General features: G+C 35.7%; 1 protein-coding gene and 1 long non-coding RNA gene across 3 annotated transcripts in view; one reads left to right on the top strand and one right to left on the bottom strand.

Annotated features, from left to right (window-relative positions):
* LOC147842240 (uncharacterized) overlaps positions 1-24,160 on the bottom strand; it is a 1,176,585-nt gene that overhangs the window by 169,256 nt on the left and 983,169 nt on the right. The gene's annotated exons all lie outside the window — the stretch shown is intronic.
* The window catches only part of nck2a (NCK adaptor protein 2a), a 104,407-nt gene continuing 88,199 nt past the window's right edge, over positions 7,953-24,160 (top strand). Inside the window, exon 1 of one of the 2 annotated variants that reach the window (XM_087266252.1) lies at positions 7,953-8,131. The gene's annotated coding sequence lies outside the window, so the exon portion shown is untranslated. 2 annotated transcript variants of the gene reach the window in all.

Below are 24,160 nucleotides of genomic sequence, written 5' to 3'. Positions count from 1 at the left end.
AGCACATTACTATTTAAAAGTTTGAAACTAGCTAAATATTATTTCTAAACCAATTATTTAAAATAAGGAGATTTATTTCAATGTGTAATATATCTATTATTCCAAATTAGCCATTTGTGAGGGGGAAAATTGTGTTTGTATATAATCATCCATTGCTTTACTGAATGATTTATATGTCAAACCGGAAAGGCATCTGCTGTGTGAAACATACACTGGGTAAGTTTGCGGTTCATTCCGCTGTGGGGATCCCTGATGAATAAAGGGACTAAGCCAAAGGACAATGAATGAATGAATTTATGTCAAATCATGCTAATAACCAGCTAAATCATTCTAGTAAATTGTTAGCGATGATGTTAAATTCTAAAGAAAAAAATGTTAGCATTAGCAATCTGTTAAGAAACATACACACATGTAAAACATTACTAAATGGCTAAATCATGTTAGAAACATGCTAGCAACTTTTTAAAAATCAGGTTAGAAACATTCTATCAATGTTTTATAAATTGGCAATAGATGTTAGTATGATTTACTGCTAGAAACATGCTAGGATAAAACATGTTAGCAATATGCTAAATCATAATAGGAAAGGTTACACTTTTGTTGCTTGTTCAGACTACTTATTTAAATTGAGTTGCAACAATACAGTTCTATTGTGTGTCTTTGGGCACAACTGTTTAATAAGTTAGCTTATTGTATTTGTGTTGGGAGAACATAAATTGTATGGAACCCAGTATTTTTTTTCAGTGCACCAAATAATATCAAGCGTTTACTAACTGAATGCAATAGTATCTGGATGCAGCCTTTATGATGCAAGCTGAGATTGCATCACTCAGCGATGCAATGTCAGACACAATGCACTCAAATGTAACGAGTGATGTCACTGTGATGGGTAGGGTTAGGGGTGGGGTTAGGTGAGCCCATTAAAAAGCATTGGATGCAGCCCAGATTGCACTGCACCAGGTCTGCATCCAGACCCCTCTCACTGAATGTAAATTGTTTTAAAGCTTAGCTTGTCATTTCATTTATATATGACCAATATTCAACACATCAGTATTAATCCATTGAAAACAGTGGATTCATACACAATTAAAATACTTAAATTATTTAATTAATTTATTCATTTATTTATTTGAATGCTGTGTTCACGCTCAAATGAGAACATGGCAAATTCAGATCCATGGCTGGAATACACCATTATGCACATTTTTCAGTATGTAACATGCAGATGATCAGAATGCCGTTCCTCAAACACAGGATTAGGCACGATGCCCGCTTGAGAGAAAGCAGAACGCAGCAGACTGGCTCACTTCATGAGGACACAGACACTGGACGGAAATACATTGGTCTATAGATAATCTGCATTGTGTTTGTAGACATGTCCATGTTGGTTTCTGCCTAATTTGACTAGATTCTATTACGTGGCACATCATTTTGCATACCATGGTGAGTCATATTTGGGTCACAGTCCACCAAAATAACATTTAGGTGACATTGTGTGATTCGAGGATACTTTAATTTTAGATATTTCCATTTAGCTCTCTAAACTGTCCTCACAGTGTTTAAGATATGAATCTCCACTGTTCATTCACAGCAAAAAAAAAGGAAATAAATAACCATATATGAGAAATAAATGATTTTAAGAAGTTACAAATTAGAAATAAGTCAAATTATCTGCCAGTGCAGTAAGATAATTATCAAGATTTCTTGAAATAACAAAACTTACTTGTTCACCAGCGATCTCTCCAGTCTTCAAATCACTAGTGAACATGACAGAATATTTTCCGCAAATTCTTTACTCAAATTAAGACTTCACAGTAATCGACAAATTATTACTTGCATCTTAACAGAATATATTTGTTTTTTTTTTTAAATTGATAATCTTAAAACAAGTTATCACAATTAAAATAAAGTCATAAAAATACAAGGCTGGTCTTCAATTATGTCTCTGATTGTAATTACGCTTAGTTTGCTTATTTTTAAGCTTTACTAAAAGCTAAAAAGCAAAATAATCTTACAACAATCATAATAACCTTTAGCAATCTGATCTTGCATAGTATTGTATTCTAAAAAAATAAATGTAACTCTTGACTGGATATGGAGTTTTTGCAGTATTTCAGCCAATTTTCACCAAAAAAAAAAAAAAATTGGTAACACTTTACAATAAGGTTCATTAGTTAATGCATTTACTAACATGAACTAATCATGAACAACACATGTACAGCATTTATTAATCATAATTGAACATTTACTAATGCATTATTAACATCCAAGTCCATGCTTGTTAACAGTAGTTAATGCACCATAAGTTAACATGAACTAACAATGAACTACGGTATTTTCATTAACTAACGTTAACTAACATGAACAAATACAGTAGTAAATGTATTGTTCATTGTTTGTTCCTGTTAGTAAATGCATTAATTAACATTAACTAATGAACCTTATTGTAAAGTGTGACCAAACAATTAATTAATTACACACACAAAAAAAAGAGCATGATTGAATACTGTGTTGCGATGGTATACAGTTTAACCCAAAGAATGACCAGTCTGTCAGATGAAGAAGAGCTGGAGTCAGAGATTTAAATACATGAATGAAGTTTACTGAAGATAGTTTACAGTTTCATCAGCAGAAGCCGGCTTCAACACTCGCAATAAGTTCCTGGCCCACTCTGCTTGCAATCACCAATCAATAACAATTATACTCTCACATAACGTCAACTGCCTGCGTCATACATATAGGTGTCCTAACCTGATTGGTTAAAACACAGATAGACTAGGAAAATTTCCCACTTTGGGTTTGCGCGTTTAATTCTGAACTATATCTTAAGCATAAACATCAGACATCCACTAGACTGTTTAGAGCTGACTCCAGACCTGTGAAACGAATTCACAATCAAATAGAACACACACACACTTAAAGTATAATCTGTTTCTTATCCAAGGCTGAGTGTACTCTCTGCCGTCTTTATTAAAACTGGTTAAAAACCGGTATAATCTACATTCAGGCAGTTATATCCTTAATACACAATGTCTATCTTGAATAAAAAGTAGAATCACTTTAAAAGAATTAACCATAAAAATAGCTCAATCACTTTAGACATTTTAGATAGTATTAACTCATAGAAATAACAATAGAAACAGTTGCTTCCAGTCCTCAGCCCTCAGTTCCTCTCAAGGTCTCCGAGACCTCTGACCTAGTATGGTTGCTCCTGAAAGTAGTTATAAAGAGACAGGCAAATGCACTGAACATTCTTATATTAAGTCATGTGTTAACTTACTCATTAGTTAAAATCAATTCAAAGGTAAGTATTTATTCAAATAATCAAATAATTATATTTCATTAAAAAAAATTATGAGAAACAGGATGATGAAAAGGATAAACGTTGGTTCATGATGAGACAGATTGGAAAGCAGAAATCCGAATCATTCAACTGTAAAATAACTACCCAGATGAAAGCACTTGTGCTCATTGCATTGCTGTCACTTATTGAGCTAAGAAAACTTATTTCTCCTGTCTGAATAAATAAATAAGTGTTTTCTCTCATCTCCTGAAACTATGAAAAAAATTCTCAGTGATGAATCAGATGTTCTCATTCTTTCATGACAACCACGCAATAACATTTTACTACGGTGTACTCTGCAGTTCCCGTCAGGTTTTGGCAGCGTACATGATAGTTCTGGTGAATAAAACTGTTCAGTGCAATGATACATTGCTGAAAACATTTACAGCTTTCTCTAAAATCCTTGCAGGGCCACAGAAGAAGGATGCAGCCTGTCAAAGTCACCGCATGACTCCATTTTGTGTTATGAAGGACTTCATAAGCTTGTGAAGCATCCCAGTTTGTTTTGGTAGAGAAAGCTCTTAAAATAGAGGTTCTCTATTGGCATCCAAGATTCGTAGAATATCAGAAGCATCCAGGCTTTTCCACTGGACAAAATGTTCTTTGTAGGGATTATGCAGCATCTGTTATATGTTTGTGGGTTCAGTTGACCTAATAACTTTCTTTTAATTACCAAAAAGATTGAATTTAGTTATAGTAGTTGCTTTTAGCCTCTCTAACAGTGTTTTCATTAGGAAGCAGATGCCTTTATTCAAAGTAATTTCATGTGTGCTGATTGTGTACATCTTTATCAGTTCATATATTGAAATTAAACAATAATAATATTAATAATATTAATATTATTAATAATAATAATAATAATAATAATATTAATAATAATGATAATAATAATGATAATGATGATAATAATAATAATAATAATAATAATAATAATAATAATAATAATAATAAATAATAATAATAAAATTAATAAAAAATAATATTGATAATAATAATAATGATAGAAATAATAGTACAAATATTACAAATATTGAAAATAATAATAGCTAAAATAATAATAATAATAGTAATAATAGTAATAATAATATTAGTAATAATAATAATAATAATAATATTAATAATAATAATAGTAATAATAATAGTAATAATAATAGCAATAATAGCAATATTAACATTATTATTATTATTAATAATAATAATATTGCTAATAATAATAATATTAATAATAACAATAACAATAATAATAATAAATAATAACAATAATAATAATAATAATGATAATACTAATAATGATAGTAATAATATAAACAATTATAATAATATCAGTAATATTATTAATAATAATTATTATAATAATAACAATAACAACAACAATAATAATAACAATATTAATAATAATAATAATAATAATAATAATAATAATAATAATAATAATAATAATAATAATAATAATAATAATAATAATAATAATAATAATAAGAGGAAGAAGAAGAAAAAGAAGAAGAAGAATAAAAAATATTTTGGGAAGGGGCAGGGATATTTAAAACTAATTTAGATTAATTAACACTTTTGGCATCGCAGCTAATGCTTCCTTTTGTTTAAAGAAAATATAAGGTGTAATAAAAAAATTATAAAATCTAAATTTATTTTGATTTATAAAAGTTATAAAATTATTAAAAATTGTAAAAAAAATATATACAATCATTAAATATGCAACAATGCATATGGTGTGTTTTTCTTCTGAACTTGAACATTACATTGGAATTTGTTAACTATATTAAAATATTTTGAGGTAATAATGGTATTGATTATTAATCTTGTTAATGATTGTATATTAGAAAGTTTATAAATAATTTATGTAGCTATTTTATATTATTTGTATGCATTTAATATTTTTTTACATTGCTAAGAGGTATCTGATTATTCATTTTGATTTACCTAATCTAAATACACAAATATACAAAAATAATTAATTATTTATTTATCGTCATAATTGTCCCTCTTTTCTTCTTTTTCCTCTAAAGCAGAAAAAAAAATCATATTTGAATGTTCACTTTTTAATGCTGTTTTTATTTTAACATATCACTTTCACATTAAGTAAATTTGTTACGATTTAATTAATTATTAGATTTTCATCAACTCACGGCCACGCCTGCTGCCGTTCTTTTACTCAACAAACTTACCAAACTCTGGAATAATTTAAACATTTCCTATAAAGTTTGAAGAATTTCATGACGTTCATAACAAAGTATGGAGCATATTTTACCCTATATAAAAATCTAATGAAAAAACTTCACATGGGATCCACAATTTTTCCACCAGTGATGCACTGAAAAAAAAGACTCAAAGATGATTCCTTGGATTTACTAATTAACATAAGTGGTTGTAAACTATTTTATTTGGGCTGAATTTAAACAAACTAATTAAGTTGAACATCACTAAATTTCATTTGTTTGTTTACATTTAACCAATATAAATAGTTTTAAACGGGTTTTCAAAAAAAAAAAAAAAAAACTATTGTAATTAATGCTTTTGTAGTTTTTTTTTATTTTTATTTTTTGTATTGTATTTTCTTAAACAAGAATCCCATTCACATCTATGCTATAGCCAAGTTAGTCAAAAAAGTAATTTGTCCCCGATAGGAAATTTGTCTTTGGCAAAAAGGTGCTATAACGCTGCTCTAGACAATAAAATAAAACAAGCAAAACAGTTAAGAATAAACAATTAAGGACATACATTGTTTACAAAATATAATTAGCAAAAAACTAAAAAAGTGATCCAAAAGTTGCCAAACTGTACCCCAGCAAGCACCTGATGTCAAAACGGCACACAAAAAAAGTCAAAAATGCAAATCAATTGCCTACCATGATGTCAAAAGAACATCAGGTAGGCGTCTAACATTGACATAAAAAAAACTATTACAGGACAGTCCTGTAATCAATTTTTGATGCATATCTTCGGGGTATCCGCAGGGTCTTAAAAAGTTTAAATCTCAAAAGATACATTTTAGGTCTTAAAAAGTCATATATCTACTGAAATGTTGTGTTGTAGGTCTTAAAACTTTTTTATCAGGTCTTATTTTTCCTGTTAATTTATTTGTTATCTTCATTTTACTATTATTGTAGACTGAAGTAATTGACAGCTATGTTTTGTTCTATTCTTGGTAAGGGGCTTGTGCTATTTTGGGATTTCGCCTACCCAAATTGCCTTCCCAAATCCACATGCAGAGGTGTAAATGCAAAAATTTGGTATCATTTTAAAGTAAACCCTGTGAATTTTCATAAAACACTATTGAAAGTATTTAAAATAACTGTATATGTTGTCTGTGTTATAAAAAAAAAACACCTAAAAAAGAGGCATTTTTTGTATTTTTAATAAACTCAAATTTGAAAGTGTATCTTTTAGGTTCTGTGTGGTCTAGGGTGCTGTAATTAATTTTGGTGGTTCCTGCACATGTCTGTAATCATAGGAAAAAAGAAAAATGTCTCTACCATAATCTATGCAAAAGTTATTGTATTCCAACTTATGAGAGGTACTATACAAGCCACAGGGACCGATCATTGTTTTCATATTTCACTATTCTTTTGTTTGATCAAACAAAATTCACTGTGTTTAGACCACGTCAGATGTATGAAAGGATAAATGAATATATTAATCCTTGAATGAATATATGTTAATAAATCTATGTGAAAATAATAAAAATTATATAAATATAAAAATTAAATAATCCAAATTTATAATTGAATGAACAATATATTGTATTTTTAATGCATTAAATTGTAATCATTTTCAATGGGGCAAGTAAAAATCTTTTCTAACTGTGATGTTCAAAAACTTTTTAGACCTGTTTAAGTCTAAAATTTCATTCATAATGGTTATAAAAATGTCTTTAAAAGTCTTGAGTTTAATTTACTGAAACCCGCAGAAACCCTGATCTTATACTTTTTGTGAATTCGATGTTGTGTTGACATCAAGGAAGTTTAAATGCATCGTAGGGAAAGGAATACAGCTGAAGCTTTCATTCATTCATTCGTTCATTCATTTTCTTTTCGGCTTAGTCCCTTTATTAATCTGGGGTCACCACTGCGGAATGAACCGCCAACTTATCCAGCAAATGTTTTACGCAGCGGATGCCCTTCCAGCTGCAACCCGAAGAGCTGAAGCTGAAGACATCAAATCAATTAGCAGTTTTGAAGTGTTTTTGACGTCAATTTGAAGTCGTTTTGACAGAGATTACCTCAAATTAATAACATATTTATTCATTTTCCTTCAGCTTAGTTTCTTTATTCATCAGGAGTCGCCACAGTGGAATGAACCGATAACTTTTTCATCATATGTTTTACTGGATGCATGAATAACTATTAATGATTAAAACATTCTACAATTTGATTGTCCTGCTCTTATGCATGTGATAAAATCTGCTTGCTTCCAAACTTTCATTAGTACATTGTAACTAAACTTTGAGTATTTGATGAGCTCCTCCATCATCATCATCATCATCATCATCAGAAGTGTCGCGCGCCTCCCTCCGCGCTCTCGCTGTGCCATGGCAGCGGTGACGTCACCCGTGCATTGACTCGCGCTGGCGGCGGAGAGCGAGAGCTTGAACAGACCGAGGGTTGGAGAGAGGAGAGGAGCAGCCTGGGCCCCGCGGACCATAAATAAATAAACAAAAACTAAACCCAAACGGATTTACCTTCGCTTCGCTTTATCCTACCAATCCAAGTCTGCAAAGAGAGCGTGTTTTCAGCGCGATTTGAAGCCCGATCTGTCAGGAGTTACAGCAAGGTAAGACCAACATATAGTAGTAATAAAAGGCTTCGCGTAAAGTTACCCCGGTGTCCTTTCCGCGCAAAAACTGGTATCGCGTTTGGATGAATTTAGCTACTATATGGAGAGGATGAGTGTGTGTGTACTGCAATGTGAAACGAGAAAGAAACAGGAGCACTTTGAATGATTGTGTGTCTCGCGCTCGTCTTTTGTCTTTAACTGCTCTGTTGCCACAATAGAGATCACAAACCGCCTGCTTAAGTTGGTGGATTTGACACATTCGCCAAACAGCGAGGATCATCTGTTGAATGGTGCGGTTGAAATGCTGCTTTCGGTTTGTTGTTTTTGTTTTGAGGTTCCAAATTTGGAGAAAGAATGAAACGATGGCTGCTGCGAATGTCCATTGTCATTCACATGTTGTGTGGTGTGTGTGTGCACGCGCCATGGAGTCATCCACATTGTGAAACAGCAGCTTTCCCTGACATGCATTGGAATACTTATCCCTTGCGTACATTGTGTGTGTGTGTGTGTGTGTGTGTGTTTGTGGATGTTGTTTATTCAGATGGGAGTCTTATGAATGAATTAGCATCGCGAGAAGTGCGGGATATAGTTCTCTGGGAGTGAAGGAAAGTTTGATGTTGATTTAAAGTGAGACTTCAGTTTTATTGAACGCTGTATAGCCCATATCAAATACTTAACATTTGCTTAGACGTTTTCTAATCCTATGAGAACTCAAAATGTAGATATAGCATGCTCTTAAGAAAATGTGGAATTATTTTTGTTTTGGCGACCAGAAATTCTCTGTTAAAGTAATAGGCTACATGTATTTAGTATATTATTAAAAATATCACTATTAATATTTACGCCATATGTCATTCAAGACGATGATATTTCTTTTCACCAGTTGAACGTTAAGGAAAATTTTAAGCTGCGGTCCTTCATGAGTCATAAACCACAAGTAAAAGGGATAATTCACCCAAATATGAATATTCTGTCATCGTTTACTCACCCTTCGCCTGTCACACTCTTGCTTAGGGTGCTTTCTTCTGTTGAACGTTATTTTGAAAACATGTTGGAAACCGGTAAACATTCATTGATTCATTCATTTTCGTTTCCACTAAGTCCCTTTATTAATCAGGGGTCGCCACAGCGGAATGAACTGCCAACTTTTCCAGCATATGTTTTACGCAGTGGATGCCTTTCAAGCTGCTACTCATCACTGGGAAAAACCCATACACTCTCATTCACACACATATGCTGCATCCCAATTGGCATATACTTATACTAAGCCCTAAAATAATGTACTGTTTTTGTGAAGGAAAAGTGCATACTTTGGAGTGTGCAACAGAAGGGTATGCAAGCTTTGGGACATACTGCTTCCTCTTTAACAGATCGTTGTGTTGGTTATGCCCCCTGTTAAACATCCACACACCATCCACTTTTCTGTCGTATTTAATTTCCTACCTTATAGAAGAAGCAGCAGCAGGTTAATCTCCCATTCACAGGTCTTTCATGCAGAGAAATCTCCGCAGGTCTTTGGATATTTCTGCATTCACACGTTATTGTCCAAACGCGTCTTTATATAAGTTCAGTATTGTTGCTGCAGATGAAATATAACCCAGATAATGTGATTTAAATATTTTCCAGTGGGCTAGATATTGACTAACAGTCATTCAAACATCTTTACCGAAGCCTCTCTACTTGACGGTTGGTTATCATGTTTGTAGTTTATTTACACTTTTCACATGCGTTTGTAGTTCTAATCGAATTCACGTCCAACCCGCAATGTATATGAGTTAGAGTATGGACAGTTCTACACTTAAAAATTTTACCGGAAATAGTCAAATAACCATCCGGGAACCTCTGGCATACTCTTATTAACATACTATGGTTTGGGACATACTAATTCTATATTTAAATTCTATTTAGGATGAATAGTATGCGGATTGGGACGCAGCAATACACAGGACAATTTAGCTTACCCATATCTCTGGTAAACATTGATATCGACTGAAAAGTCAACCCAATTGAGATCCAAACATTCATTCATTTTCTTTTCGGCTTAGGTCCTTTATTAATCAGGGGTCCCTACAGCGGAATGAACCAAAAGCATATTCATACACAACATCCATACACAGTCATTCACACTCATACACTACGGACAATTTAGCCACCCAATTCACCTTTACCGCATGTCTTTGGACTGTGGGGGGAAACCGGAGCACCCAGAGAAAACCCACTTGAACGCAGGGAAAACATGCAAACTCCACACAGAAACGCCAACTGACCCAGTCGAGATTTGAACCAGCAACTTTCTTGTGCCTCTGCGTCACCGAGATGCAAACATATCCTTATTTTTGATATAGGCTGCAGCCTCCAGAATAAGAACCAATAACTAAAACGCATATCTTCGTTGTAAACAAATAATTTGTTCTCCGGAATGTCGTGAATGGATCAGAAATGTTTGCAGAGGCTGTAGATTTAACGTGATAATTCAGTAAATAATGCTCAGTTTGTTACACATGCCAATTGTTTTTCTTCAGAAGACCTCTGGGTAACTTTAGGAGCTAGGGTTATTTCATTTTCGAATTGATTTTGAATATTTTATTTAGTTTTTCCCTACATGTTTGTTTCCACTTTCAAAGTGTTTATAGCCAATTGGATTCTTTTTACGAATTGGCAAGGACCTTGGTTTCTTGTAAAATCTTTTTTAATCTTCTACTGAAGAAAAAAAGCATAGGGCAGCATGATATTGCGAAAAATCTGATATTGCGATATTGAATTTTTCTGCAATAAATATTGCCATATAAATACAGTTTTACAAAATAGTTGGAATAGCATTATTTTAACGGTTTTCTGGTGAGTCGAACAGTATTCAGGTACAAAAAATGTAATCATCATAATGGAAAAAATGCTTTTCTTACTTGCTTTGTCTCACTTTTGGTCCTAATATCTAAAAATTTGTAGATCAAGTAAAAACATTGTTTTGTCAGAAGACAAAAAGAGTTTTTTTCTTAAAACAAGCAAACTTATTTGTCAGTGGAGTAAAATTATCTTGTTTTTGCTTTGAAATGTATATCATATTTCCATCATGGATGAATTAAATACGATTCTTTAGCTCCTGGTCAACTATAACCCAGACTCAACATTGCATATCTTGCATTGTTACTATTGCACACATTGCGATATTGATGCTGAAACGATATATTGTGCAGCCCTACTATAGTACATCATGGATGCCCTGAGAGTGAGTAAATTATCAGCAAATGTGTATTTCTGGCTGTCTATTTAAGTAGAGCTTGAGGGGTCTCTGCATTTGAGGAGCCTGGACGAAAAGTAAAGCATAAAGTACACTTTCAGTTTAAGCAAAACATTGCTTAAAAACCAGCTAGTTGATTTTGCCTCACAGATCATTTGAAAAGTCGGGCCTTCGAGAAAGATTTAGTGCATTTAATACACTCTCTGTTTGAAATCATTCAGAATGGTTTCTTTTATGCACAAAGTAAACAAGGAGCATCTTGTGATTTACAGCTGTGTGGCTTTTCTACATTTATGGTCAGGTTCTTCTTGACACTCTTTTCCTTCCAATCTCTCTCTTTCACAGGCATGCATACTTCCCAGCATTATGATAATTGAATTTTACACCAGTCGGGATTTCACCCGCTCGGCTTAGGTGCCGTAAGTGGCTCAAATACTGGGCTACTTTGAAGACAATAATCCTATTTTTATAGTTTCTCATGAAACATCCTTGGAGGATTGAAAAAGCTTATGGTACACAGTACCACTTGTGTTGGGTTTCCATCAAAACCAACTGTGTTTCTACCAGTGCAATCGTAACTTTTTGATTTAGTGGCTAAAGGCTGATTTATACTTCTGCGTCAAACGCCGGCGTATGCTACGGCGCTGACGCATAGCCCTTCGCCGTGGCCGTCGCCGTCACTGACCTGCACCTCTCAAAAAATGTAACTACACGTCGCAACGACGCGTAGCGTAAGCACTGTGATTGGTCGGCTTGGTAGCGCTGACGAGTCTGGGCGGGACCGAGAGCCGCGCGAATGGCGCGAGCGATTGTTTACAAGTGTGGAGTCCCGTGAAGGAGCTCCGGATGGAAAGTTTTGTTTTGTGTTTACCTCATAGTTAAAGTTGTTGCACGTCCGCCGGTTCCTGCCTCAAAATGAGCGAGTTTGAGCCACTTGTACATCCCGGAAGTGTTCAGGAAAAGCAATAAAGCAACGAAGAAACTGGACACAGAGGAACATTTACACCTCACTGCCAACTAGCGTTTCGGAAGTGTTAATGCAGACCGACAGAGACAGCACGCAGAAGTATAAATGCACAGCCACGCGCGTTGCATGCACCGTGGGTTACGCCGGTCACTTGACGCAGAAGTATAAATAAGGCTTAATTCGTATGAATTCCTATGATCTAATTCATACAATTTAGTACGATTTGCTCATCACATAATGACTGTTGGGTTTAGGGGTGGGGTTAGGTGCCACGCCTCCTTTTCAAAATCGTACATTTTCGTACGACTGAACTCGTATGAATTTGTACGAATTAGCCACTAAACTGACAAAACGTAAAATACTTGCATCTCCTCGAGAGATCGGGCTGTTTTTTTTTTCCCAGGTTTGATTTCTTGTCTGTGTTTTGAATGCACGATATGGGGATTTTTTTGACAAGTTTGACACTGATCACACCCACACCTCTTTCTTTTCACGAGTCAAAATCTGTTGTGTGTTTGGCCTACAGTGTCAGGTTTGTGGAATCTCAGGCATGATTGATAAACATGGTAATAGCTTGCTTTGTTACGAAACCCATGTATGTGTCACATAATGTCTGTCATTGCGCAATGAAACACAGCATAACTGAGCTTACGTAATGCACCAGACACACAATGCCATAAGCAGCATCCCAAAGGTCATAAAACCTGAAAAAACCTTCTTGGCAGTTTTGAAACTTCAGGAGTAGGCATGGGACGATAATCCCTTTCAAGGTATACCGCGGCTTGGAAAATTCAATGTTTTAAAACTGACAAAATCTGCTTTACCATTGCTTTAATATATATAAGGTTTTTAAGTATTTTTGTTTGTTGTTTTTTAGGATTACAGTGTGTCCAGCAGAAAAGATATCCAATGATGCTGTTTTAAATTTTAATGAAATCTGTGTTTTTGAAAGGGAGCAGAAGTCAATGATTCATTTGAATTATTTAGCCTGACATGTTTACTGCTCCAAGATAATTTAAATGATTCTGAAACTAAAATATATTGTGTTCAAAGGAAAAAAAAGTTTTAGTTTGTTACGCAGACATTTAAAAGTAACTTATTTTACAGCGGTAATTACAATTAGGGCTGTGCAATTAATCAAAATTCAGTTTCGATTTTGATTTTGGCTTCTAACAATTATAAAAAAATATTAATCGAGATAAACTGGTCATTGCACCATATACTACATTATTAGCGGCCCTTTATAGTTTCCCCTTAATTTCTGTTTAACGGAATGAAGATTTTTTTCAACCCATTTCCAAACATAATAGTTTTAATTACTCATTTTTAACAACATTCAGCTTAAAATGACATTTAAAGGCTTAGGGTAATTAGGCAAGTCATTGAATGACAGTGGTTTCTTCTGCAGACATTCAAACATATATAGCTTAAAGGGGCTAATAATAGTGACCATAAAATAGTTAATGTAAATATTTAAAACTGCTTTTATTGTAGCTGAAATAAGACATTCTCCAGAAGAAAAAATACTATATCAAACGCTGCAAAAAATTCCTGAATCTTTTAAACATAATTTGGGAAATATGGGAATTTGGGAAAGAATCTTATACCATGCCTTTTCAGGAGTTGGAAATATATTGTGAAAATGACTTGAAACATTTCTTATCAATTTAAGATTTGAATATAGCACCTCAGTGGCAGTGTGGTTCTGCTTTTATCTTTGTGGACTAGGAAAGCTGAATACTCTTTTTAGTCCTGAAATAGTACAAAAAATGTCCCGGAGCTCTCTTGTTACTGATCTCATTTACAAATGTGCTGTTTTTTGGACCAAGGCTCTGGAATGTGCTGCGCACGCGGTCCTCTCTCAGTACCAGCCACCGATCTCCAAACAAAAGACTGTTCATTCAAAGCGTTTCTCTCCATTTGAGCTTTGCCATCAAGATTTGTGAATTGTGGTTTCCGCTATCACTTCTGAGCAAATCCATGCGAATGTCAACCTTGCCATGAAAAAAAAAAGTTTTCACCAAAATATTGATTTTTGTGTAAGCTTGTAATTTACAGTACCTCAAAATACTCCAAAATATCTCTGTCATTGTTTTCAAACAATTAAATTTGATTTACCAAAGTCACATAAGTGGCACTTCTTCAGAAATGTCAAATAAAATAAAATCAATCATTTTTGTTCTATAGATTTTTTTGTTCTATATAAGGTTGTGCAGTTTAATTCACAGAAATTCTACAAAGTCTGTTGTACAGTTTAAACTAGGGCTGGGCGATTTTTTTTTTTTTTTTTTTTTTTTTTTAGTAACTAATTTATTTTTTTAGATTTTTATGATTAATTAGAATTTGCGTTTTAAGACGATTTGATTTTTATATTAAATCAAAGTATCGTGATTTTTTAAATAAAAATATTAGATACATTATAACTGCACCAATGCGCTTTGGTTCACTCTCTGTATTACTCTGCCTGACTGCCTGTCTGGGTTTCAGTCATGGTAGTGACGGACTGAGACTGGACAGCCTAATTTAACCCAATGCATGAAGTTGCGGGCATTCATCGCAGAGCTGGGGCAGATACAACAAATGCAAGCATTTAAGTGTCTTAAGTTGTGTATTTTTCTTTTGTTAATACCTCAAACGCGCTTTGGTCGACTCTCATGCTACTCCAGTGCTGCCTGACGAGGGGATTTACATTCAGACTAATGCATCAAGTAAAATCCTACATGACTTCACGCTTTACTAAGTCACGTCTGTGTGGGTTGTCAAGACATATTCTCTTATCAATTCGATAAACTCGATCTCTACATGTATGAAGGACGTAAAAACCCGCCATGTAAAAAACCGCACCGATCTTAGTTCAAACCGCGCTGATCTTAGTTTAGTTTTTGAACAAGAGCAGAGGTGAGCAGCTGTAACAATGAGAAGTGAAAGTACCCACCCCCATGACGTCATTTAGCGGACCTAGTTGAAACCCAGACAGGCAGTCAGGCAGCATAATACAGGGAGAGGTGCAAACCACATCAAATGATCGGTATTTAAAAAAAAAAAAAAGGGAGGGGGGGTAGAATAAATATATTATTTTATATTAGACACACATCTGGTGCTTTTATTTGCCCCTGCTATACATCCACAACTTCAAGCATTGGGTTAATTTAGGCTTTACAGTTCCCATGTTCAGTCCATTACTAAATGGCAGCAGCATTACAACCTGTCATTCAATCAGAAGAAGACAAAGTCAAAGCCGAGCTGACAGCCAATCTTTCCTAAGCTCAGCAAAACTTGCAAAAAAATACATCTGTATTCCTGCAATTGCAATATTTACAAAAATACACCTTGTTGACCAATTTATACATGGCATGACCATTAAAAATACAACGTTCCTTAACCAGATGTTTTTCAAGTTACTTATAAAGAAAGTGTTACTTCAGTCATGTTGTTGTAATGTTTGAAGTTGACTAATTACACCAGCGGTCACCAAACTTGTTCCTGGAGGGCCGGTGTCCTGCAGATTTTGGCTGTTTCTCAATTCCAAGAACGCAGAGAATGGACTTGCTTTCTTGTGGAGACCGGTCTTGCCAGGTGTCCTCGGAAGAACAAACTCAGGAGACCACGAGAACAGAGAACACGTCCAGTAAGAAAGGAGATGCTGCGTTCTTCCTGATGGTCACATGACCTTCATGCGTTTTAAATGGAAAATGATTTAAACATTACAGCATTCATACAAGGATATATTGTTTTCCCCCTATTCGAAATATATACTTTGCATAAAAACATTATCCATATACTCTGCACAACATAAATAATACAGATTTTAATACGAATTACAGCAAACAAACACCCTCGATGTGTTTATTCCTTTATTAAGATGTCCATGGTGATGTTTACTTTCACCGTTTCATTTAGGGAAGCTCCTGAGGTAAATAAGTTAAATCTCCGAACTTTAATAATAAATCTAGATAAAATGCTGCGCTTCCCACCTCCAGTCACAATGACCTCTGGGACTCCCAGAGCGAGTTCGGTGCTCAAGTCTGTATCGGTGCATTCTCGATATCAAGATCACATCCGGGAAGTTTCATGCATCCTCCGTTCTTGCGGTCTTGAGTTTTGGAACTGAACTTTGGCAGCTGATGATGGCGTTACACGAGAACACGAGGATGCAAGACCGCTGAAGAACTCATAAGCTGCGTCCCAAATCGCATACTTATGCACTATTCTACGCCATTTTGTAGTATAAATAGTGTAAGTAGTGCGTTCACACTGAAAACTCTAAAAATCATAAGTGCACTTTAATAACCCGGATGATGCACTCATTCAGCCGCTAAAATGAAGTGTATAATGATGGACACTTCACACACTCAACGACCGCAGGTTTGCTTACGTAGCGGAAGGGGCGGAGCTATCGGGTGCACATGTTAGATAACTTTATTTATTTTGGATGGTGAAAGCAAAATTCTCCTACGAGAGTGATTATAGCGCCTCCCGATGGTGAATGCGGCAATACTCACGGCAGGTATTATTTGATAATTTGAAACGGTTTGAATTTCCGCTTAGTAAAAAAACATTAGTGTGTCATTTGGGACGCCACTACATACATATACTATCCTGTTGAGTGTGTAAGTGCATAAGAATATAGTGCATGAGTGCATAGTGCGCCATTTGGGGCGCAGCTCTATTGAGAAACAGCCTTTAGCTCCAACCTTAATCAAACACACCTGAACAAGCTTATCAAGGTCTTACTAGGTATACTTGAAACACCCAGGCAGTTGTGTTGGGGCAAGATGAAGCTAAACCCTGCAGGGACACCGGCCCTCCAGGACTGAGATTGGTGACTCCTAAATCACACAATAAAATAAAATCGAAATCGTAAATCGGTCAAACTTTATGAAAAAAACCTAGATTTTTTATTTTTTTTTTTTGCCATGTCGTCCAGCCCTTCTGTAAACTCACAGACTTTTTTGTTCACATCTATAAAGCATGTTTATTTTTCTTATTTAAAATATAAACAATGTTTACAGATTGATATATTTCTGATCCCGTAACTCTGTGGTTCGTTGTTTTGGATAGATGTTTCAATATAATATTAACATATACCTTTGATGTGAATTTATGTTTTGAGTTTTTACTGTAAATGTTACATCTGTAACGCTGGAATTGCTCTTCCGCAGTTTCTTTTTTCTTTTTGCAGGTTAAGTTACTATCTGTGTCTAAATCTATCAGAACTGTCAGCTCTCGTTCAGAAATGTTGTACGTTGTGATTTTCAGATGAATCAGTCAATTAGAGACATGTTTGGTTTTGCCATTCCAGACGTGATTTGTTTGAAATTATAGTTTGTGTTTGTTGGTAATTGCGTCCGGCTTAGAAATCTTGCAAGCCAAGTGTTTTCTGCATCTCTCGGCTGGCTTACGCTGATGCCTCCACAACTGGCCCCTTCAGAACTTTGACCTAAATGTACTTTAACTTTTCTATAACAGGCTGTAATTACAGTGTTTATGGATTTGGCAGAGTCTTGCAAGTATTCGGCGTAGCCGCAGATGGTTTGTGGTTTAGTATTTTGTAAATGTATTGATTTATCACATACCCGTGGTTAAGGCTGCACGTTGTTCCTTACTGGGTGGATGTCCGCTAAAATGTTAACAGTTTGTGTAGTAAATGTACATTTTTGTGAAAGTGGCCTTTTAAAATCCGCAATCAAAGTCTGTAGAACGGATCTCTATGGTATTATACAAAAATCCCACATGTCATCGTCTCGGATCTATACATGTAGAGTGTGGAAATCATTTTGGGAGGGAAAGACTCGCATCTACAAGATCACGTCATGGTGGAGTTGTGGCTTGGAGCTGGAAATTGCTTTTTTGTGACGTCTTGATCTACAGCAAATTTTAATCTTTCCCAAAATAAGGGCCTTCGTAAAAAAAAAAAAATAAGAGAGAAAAGGCCCAGATTGTTGGCTCTAGAGACAGACGCCCCATCTAATAGAGCGCACAGATGCCGGTTAAAGGTCAGGCTGGAGTTTTGTTATTTTTATCATAATCATTTGTAATCTGGAGCGGCCATTATGCGCACAGCTGATTTAGCAGTGATGGAACTGATTTGGTCGCCGTGCCTCTAGTGAAAAAGAGGATTTATCCGGCAAATCACTCTTAGCGCGCCTAAAATATGTCGTTCCTTGGGTTGGATTGGATTTAAAGACCACGTATGATTTTTTTTCCCCCTTCTCTTTAGCACTGTTTTTCATACTGGTGGAGAGACTAAAGAGATTTGACTGTGAAAGCGATCATGCGCCATTATTCCATAGACTGTTCCTCTAAATCAGCAAGAAACTTCCCTTTTTTTTTTTTTTTCCTCATGGAATATTCAGAGCCTGCAAAGTGACTGTGAACGATGACAGCGTATGGACATCTCATTTAGGGGATGAATTCAAATCGTTCTCACAGAAAAACATAACTATTTTACCAGGTTGGCTTCCTATGGATTTGTTTGATGTGAGTTTTTATTTTATTATTAAGGTGAATGTGCATCCCATAATACAACAGTTACTGGGGAAAAAGTAGGGAATAAAAATAAGTTTTTAAGAATTAAGGATGTAATCTAGGGATGCAGGTGATGCACAATATTGAAATTTCTAGCATTGCGGTATCTTGTTCTTCTGTGATATCTGTCGATAGACGGATGGACGGACGGACGGACAAACGGAAGGATGGATGGACGGACGGACGGACAGATAGATAGATAGATAGATCGATCGATCGATCGATCGATCAGTAAATAAAATGATACCAAAAAATAAACAGTGCTTTATTGTTTTCCGAGGAGTCTAACAGTACTAGGGTCTAGCAATTGAATAATTAAATGTTAAATGATACTGCTTAGTCATTGTTGTATAAACAATAAAATTAAATTAATTGTTATTAAAGTTACAAAAGGTACAATTTATTATGCCAAAAGGCTTTTAACATCTTACAGTCAAAGGCCTCAAAAAACAAATCATGAATTGTAATTGATGAAGTGGGATGTGACTGTTGCGAATGATCACATTGCGATATCATGACGATATGTTACCCTAGTGTTCACTAGTTCATTTTGATTACGATTATCATCATGTCTTTGATTTGGTTCAGTTCGACATCACAGTGAATATTTAGAATATTAGACGGCTGAATTTAGAATTTCACTTCACATTTATATTTATATAATTTTGTCATTAAATGCAAGCAGTCATATAAATGAATTGAACCTTTCAAAGAAAACACGCTTCTTGAATTGCATCAAACATCAAATACGTGACAATGACATGTTCAGGATTGTGTTCTGCGACTCAAAGAGTGGGAGAAATGAAGCTTTTTACAGTCTTGTAATTTGGAGCATTTCTATTTGCACACTGTAAAACCCAATGGGATGCTACTTTTTCAAAAGGTACACTTTTGTACAATACAGGTGGACATAGTACCTTTACTGTACATTTTTGTACCTTTAAAAGTTCACTGTTGTACCTTTAGTTTTCACTTTTGTATTTTTAGGGTTCACTGTTGTACCTTTAGTTTACACTGGTGTACCTTTAGTTTACACTTTTTACCTTTAGTTTACACTTTGTACCTTTATGGTTCAATTTTGTATTTTTAGTTTACACTTTGTACCTTAAGGGTTCACTTTTGTATCTTTAGGGTTCACTCTTGTAACTTTTAAGTTTTACTCTTGACCTTTTAGGGTTCACTTTTGTACCTTTTAGGTTTCACTTTTGTACCTTTTAGGGTTCACTTTTGTACCTTTTAGGGTTCACTTTTGTTTCTTTAGGGTTTACTTTTGTACCTTTAAGCTGCTACGATGTATACATTTGTACTTTTTAGGTAGTAATAGTAATTTTAAGCACCTGTTAGAAACAAAGCTGTACAGTTTGAAAGGGTACCGCACCAGTGACAGATTTTGTACCTTTATTTCTAAAGCCTGGTTTATACTGCGTCAATTGATCGGCATGACCTACGGCACATGCAATGCGCGTAGCTGTGCATTCATACTTCTGCGCGCTGTTTCTGTTGCTCTGCAATAACACTTCCAAAACACTAGTTGGCAGTGAGGTGTTTATGTTCCTCTGTGTTGAGTTTCTTCGCTGGTGTTTATTCTGAATGCTTCCTTAATGTACAAGTGGTTCAAACTCGCTCATTTTGAAGCAGGAACTGGCAGACGTGCAACAACTTTAACCATAAGGTAAACACAAAACAAAAATTTTCACCTGGAGGTCCTTCACGGGACTCGACACTTGTAAACACTCGCTCCAATAGACTCTCGCAGCTCTCGTTCCCGCCCACACTTGGCAGCCCTTCCAAGCCGACCAATCACAGAGTTTGCACTAAGTGTCAATGTGACGCGTAGTTACATTTTTTTGAGAGGGTAGAGGGCTGTGCGTCCACGCGTAGGCTGCGCGATAGCATACGCATGCGCTTGACACAGAAGTATGAATCAGCCTTAAGGCTATAGTATGCTACTGGCACATGTGTCTCGACTCCCTTATATAATTAAAATCAGTTATCTTAAATCACACATCATAACTATTATGGTCTGTTTCTAAACCAATACCAATATTGTCCTCTTCTGCTTTGCGATGCACTGTAAAAAAATATTAATTTTGACACCCCTGGTATGAATTCAAACGAGTTACTCACCAATTCACCAAATGTAAAAGAGTTGAAGAATTGTCATTGGATTGTGTTGTGTGATTTATTTATTTTTAAAAATAAATTTCAGTTTGCTGGCTTATAGGCAAATTGAATGTCATATTAAGCAGAAGTCATAGCAAAAGATGATTGCTCATATTCAGGCATTTTTGCATTGCTTTAAAAAGCCTGCTTTAGCTTTGTTTTCCATGCAGACTTTGTTTAGTGTGAGTTGCAATCTGGGTGTTCAGTGCCGTTGTGGTGGCATTCATTTAGAAAGGGCAATTTATTTAACGAGGGCATTGTTTGGTTAATTGTGTTTTCATTAAGGGAACGAGGTTTGTTGACCATGGGGAACATTCTCATGAGTAACTATTAGCAGTTAAGGAGATTTTTTTTTGTTTTACTGAGGATCGTGTGAAAACTCACTGGGAAATTGAACTAGACTTTGTCCTTTGGCTGAACCGCTTCCTTTCACATGCTTTCCAGGGACCATCTCAGACATACAGCGGCACAGAGCATCCTTTCTCTTTCTGGCTTTGTTCTCTCTTTGTTGGATCGCAGTCCTGGCTGCTGCTTCCATCCATCCTCTGATCGCTCTTTTTATAGTCGGACATCCAATTGCCAGGATTATAGCTTGCCAGCATTAGGTTTGGTTTGTATTGCACAGGTAATACTAATTGATTGATTGCATAAGGGCAAGCACTGTTTAGATTTTTATTGTTATTATTTTTTCATCACTAATATTACTTCTTTATTTGGACTTGTTGAAGCATAGCAATGAAATCTGAACTAATTTTGTATTAACCATATATTATTATTTGATAAATAGCTCATCATTTTTTTTATAATCATTTTTTAACAGTACCTTTTTGAATTGCGTTACCTAGAATGACAAAACTTTTACATCAGCTATATTTAAGGCTATCAGGCTTTGAACAGTCCATCCATCCATACATCCATTCATCTATCCAGTCCAATCCCACCCATCCATTTTAAATCCCATCCATCCATCCATCCATCCATCCATCCACTGAAACCCATCCATCTATCCCTCCATTCAACCAAGCTCATCCAACCACCCAAACCCATTCAACCAAACTCTACCAAACCCATCCATCCACTCAAACTCATCCATCTATCACTCCATCAACCAAACCTGTGCAAACCCATCCATCTATCCATCCATTCATTCAAGCAAATCCATGCATCTATCCAAATCCATCCATCCATTCAACCAAATTCGTCCAAACCCGTGCATCCACCCAAATCCATCCATCTATCTATTCATTCATTCAAGCAAACCCATGCATCCACCCGAAACCCATTCAACCAAACCTATCCAAACCCATCCATCTTTTCATCCGTTCAACCAAATCCATCCAAACCCATTCATCCACCCAAACCCATTCACCTATCCATCCATTCAACCAAACTTGTCCAAACCCATTCATCCACCCAACCCATCCATATATTCAACTAAATCCATCCAAACTCATGCATCTATCCATTCATTCATTCAACCAAACCCATCCATCTATCATCCATTCGACCAAATACATCTAAACTCATCTATCTATCCATCCTATCAACCAAACCCATGCATCCACCTAAACGCATCCATCTATCTATCCGTTCAGCCAAACCTGTCCAAACCCATCCGTCCACCCAAACCTATCCATCTATCCATGCATTCAACCAAACCCATCCAAACCCTTCTATCTATCTTATTATAGTTATGAAATAGTTTGACAACAAGCAGGAAATGTTCATGGGCCAAAGACATTACCACTTTGAAAGGGTCCAAAGACACCTTACATATATTTAGTCTGTATCAGTTTGACGATACAGCACACCACAAGTACAACATTTTATGTATAATAAATGAAGTAGTTGTATGTAAGTAAGTGCCACAGCATTAACAATTTTGTTGGCAGACTGATAAAACGTCCTCGTTCTGGCTTGTGGGAGCTCAGTACCGTCTGGCAATCTTGCTGGATCTTGTGATCTTTGCAAGTGCTTTCCAGTTTTTTGAGCAATATGCATCAGGTAGCCAGTGAACCGAGTCCAGACTGTACGTGAGCTTGCCGACTAAGACTATCTAGTCATCGTCTGGTCCGGCAGGCTGATTGTGTTTTCTCGTACTATCTGATATCAGACTCCTTATGAAAGGTTCTATCATCTTTCTGTGTAATATTCTCTCCTGTACACACACAACTTTGAAGGTACTTACATTTTCCTTTCTGCATGGGAAGAACACAACAGATTTAGTCTTTCTGTTTAGCGCCCAATTGCCATGCACACTGAACCAATCCTTAATTCATTTTCTAGTCATAAACACCCTGCAAAGGGCTTCTTGAGCTGTAATTAGGGGTCGCCTGCTCTTAGCTGCTCTGCTGGTTTTGAATTTCCTCAGCGAAATGGCCATTCTGGACTGGACAGGGTAATGCAGGACAGCAGTGTGAAATTCAACACCGCCTCTAAGTGCTTCAGTGCAGCTCGGAGTAAGCGGCAGATTTGAGCCCTGCTGATTCAGATGCTTCTCCTGCCCTCCCCCTCGCCCAGACAGGCTCGCGATAAAGAGCACAACTTAGGTGTAGCTAGAGGTCATGGAGTTTTGACTCTGAATATGATTGCTCTTGATTAACCAAAGCAAGACATTTATGTAAAAGGATGGTTTAATCAAGTAAAGACATTCACTCAAGCACTACGGCCGATTTAGTTTATCCAGTTCTCACCTATAGAGCTTTTTTTTTGACCTGTGAGGGAAATCTGAGCACCTGGAGGAAACCCACGCCAACATGGGGAGATCATGCAAACAAACAAGCCACATAGAAATGACAACTGACCTAGCCTGGACTCAAACCATCTGAGCTACCATGCCGCCCCTCATTCGTGTACAGCTTTTGCTTATTAATTTTATCTATTTTTTGTCCACGCATTGAAGGTTAGTCAGGTTGAAATGGTTCAAGCTCTTTAAAGGTAGCTGACATGCCTAAATATACATATATGAACTTTTTGTCCTTAAGAAACTTTAAATACCCAATCATTCACTATTAGCAGAATTTCCTAACCTATGTTTGGAGGTAGGCTGATTTTTCAGATGGGTCAATCTTTATCACATTGGTATATAGCGGCAGCCATTGCATTGTCCCAGTTCACAATATTTTTTCCG

The sequence above is a fragment of the Danio rerio genome, chromosome 9 (assembly GCF_052040795.2).
Source record: "Danio rerio strain M-AB ecotype USA chromosome 9, GRCz13ab, whole genome shotgun sequence".
NCBI lineage: Eukaryota > Metazoa > Chordata > Actinopteri > Cypriniformes > Danionidae > Danio > Danio rerio.
Note: the sequence above shows the minus strand (reverse complement) of the source record. Positions and strands in the feature narration are given on the sequence as shown.